The sequence below is a fragment of the Salvia hispanica genome, chromosome 6, assembly GCF_023119035.1.
Source record: "Salvia hispanica cultivar TCC Black 2014 chromosome 6, UniMelb_Shisp_WGS_1.0, whole genome shotgun sequence".
Taxonomy (NCBI): Eukaryota; Viridiplantae; Streptophyta; class Magnoliopsida; order Lamiales; family Lamiaceae; genus Salvia; species Salvia hispanica.
The window spans coordinates 29,982,019-29,984,684 of record NC_062970.1 but is presented as its reverse complement, the minus strand read 5'-3'; the positions used below and the strand labels follow the sequence as shown (position 1 = coordinate 29,984,684).

General features: G+C 35.9%; 1 long non-coding RNA gene across 1 annotated transcript; it reads left to right on the top strand.

Annotated features, from left to right (window-relative positions):
- Positions 1-723: 723 nt before the first annotated feature.
- On the top strand, positions 724-2,660 carry LOC125191876. Its single transcript, XR_007171270.1, has 3 exons — positions 724-911; positions 2,120-2,243; positions 2,471-2,660. It is a non-coding gene; the product is annotated as an uncharacterized LOC125191876 (long non-coding RNA).
- The last annotated feature ends 6 nt before the right edge of the window (positions 2,661-2,666 follow it).

Sequence of the window (2,666 nt, the reverse complement as noted above, 5' to 3'; positions counted from 1 at the left end):
TGCACGAGTCATGCCTCTAGATGGAAAGGCACCCAAGTTGTACCACTCTAGCGTAGCTTCAAGATCATTGAACGATGATGCTTGCACGAACATTGACGTAGCTTCAGGCACGGGGCGCTCTGCACTAGCAGGAGAAATGTCTTTCAAGTTCTTTTTAGCCTCTTTCTCGAATGAGTCGAGTAATTGATTTGAATCACTGCTCCTCTACCTACTCTTGCATATATGCACCTTCGCTCTATTTACCCTTGCATCCCTATATTTATCTTAGAACTATAATCGACATGACCCGTTCGATTTTGGTTTTCCTTCGAGTCAAAATTGCGGTCGACAATTTTCAACTAACAGCCTATAGGCCGATTCTAGAGCAAATTGTCGGCTCAAAAAAATAATAACATCACTATTTTAGGATCAATTGTCTTATCTTGATGCCCACAAATTAATAATGGGATTACTCACTGAGATTACCAACGAAGATCCTAATCTTTGACCCGCCTATAATCGAATCTAACTAGTCTTCCCTCTAAAATAAAAATGACTTATAAATAAACGACAAAAGCCATTGGGCCTTGATCCAATTAAAGTTGGCCCAAGGCCCAATCAGTTGTCCCCTTAATCAAATTTTTTATTTATAAACATTCTTTAATTTATTTGGATCTACGTCTCTTTCAATTGAAATATATAAAATGGCAAAATAAATTTCAGAAGAATTGAGGTTCCCTTCATTCTCCTCTCTCTCACTTATCACTTGTGTTTTCCCCAAATTTTCACTCTGTCCAATTTCCCTCCATTTTTTCCCTCTGTTTTTCTTTCGATCTTTACAAAAATCTTTCAAACCTCTCTGTCTCTCTATCTCCCCCGTTCTCTCTCCATCTTCCAACTGCTTTTCCATTAAATTCGCGGAACTGACAAAGGTTAGCCTGACATATGATTATCTGCATGTATCTATTTAGTTGGGTTTGCTTTGCGAATCATCCCCGATTGAAGTCTTGTAGCTGTCTCCATGTCTGTAATTGTATGGATTGTATCGACTATGTGAATTCACAATTTTGTCCATTTCTAGGGTTTTGTTTGATTTTATTGCAATTCGTTTTCGATATGTTACCTCATTGTTTCGACAATGAAGGCTTTTCTCTTTTCATCGACACAAATTTAACATTTTTACTACTCCTATATTGATATCGATATTGATAGGATGGGAAGACTTAAATCTTTGTTTTTTTCATCCCATACTCATATGATAGTATCCACTGTAACTGCATACCTTCTAGACTGTCAAGGAGTTTCGCTTTTGGTTTTAAAATGTTTAGCTCCTTAAGATAGTTAGAGGTACTTGGTATGGTGGAATGGAATGTCATTCCTACCTCCATTCCATTCCTTTGCTTGGTATTTTATTTCCTTAGGAATGACCATTCCATTCCACATGGGAATAGCCATTCCCTCCATTTAGCTAAGGAATGACCATTCCATTTCACACCCCCTCCCACACACACAGCAAAACACACACATACCACCACATACACACACAGCCACATATATACACACACATCAACATATACATACACCACATATGCACACACTCATTTACTTGTATAGTACAAATTTATATGATCCAAAATATTGACAAAAGTATTTTTGAATAAATATTTTTTTTATAGATTAATTATTCATATTCCATTCTATTCCTATATTCCATTCTATTCCTATATTATTTGTAGTTACCAAGCATAGGAATGAAATCAATCAAGGAATAACAATTCCATTCCATTTGTAGACCTTACATTCACCAAGCACATGAATGGAATCCATTCCATTCTCATCTCCATTACATTCCCTCCTCATTCCATTCCATCATACCAAGAAGCCCCTTAAGGAGTTTGGATCTGAAGAGAACATTATTGTTTGATTTTGATATCTGTACATGTGGTTGAAGTTATAATAGTCTCTTTCTGCATGATAATAAGTTACAAGCAGGGCATTCATAGTTACCTCTGAAAAATATTTGACTCCCATTTCGCATTGTTCCACTAAATGTGTCCTGTTGAGTATCTGGTAGACCAAAATGTATGATTTGTATATATATATTTTTAATTTATTTGGATTTATTTGTTTATTTTTACAGGTGCAGGTCCAGATCTTTGATACTGATGGTACCATGAATGCATGAAAGCTATCAAACTACCCTATATTGAAACAATGTACTGTGGATGTTTCGTCAAGCATATTAGGAAAGCTTAAACCTCAAGGTTATACATGCAGACTTCCATCTTTTTTAACTTTGCTATTGTCTGAGGCAGTGAAATTCGACTTGTATCTTTAGTTTATTTCTTGTTGGGATTGATCAAAGTTGTGATTTAACTCCTTGGTACCAAGCTTTACCAATAGCTTTTTTTCCTGAGAACTTTACCCATTACTATTACATAAGTGTGTGTATAGAGTTTTTGTTTTACAAACAAATTCAATGTGGATGCAGGTTCAAGCACTCGAGTTATATTGTATGATCTAGAAGAAAACTTTCTTTTCCTAAGACTAAGGTAATTTGGGGTATTTCATTGCTAGACAATCTTGTATCTCTATACTATCAATGGACTGCAACAAAGATGAGGCTATCCGGGCCAGGGAATTGGCTGAGATGAAAATGAAACAGAATGACTTTGAAGGGGCTCGTA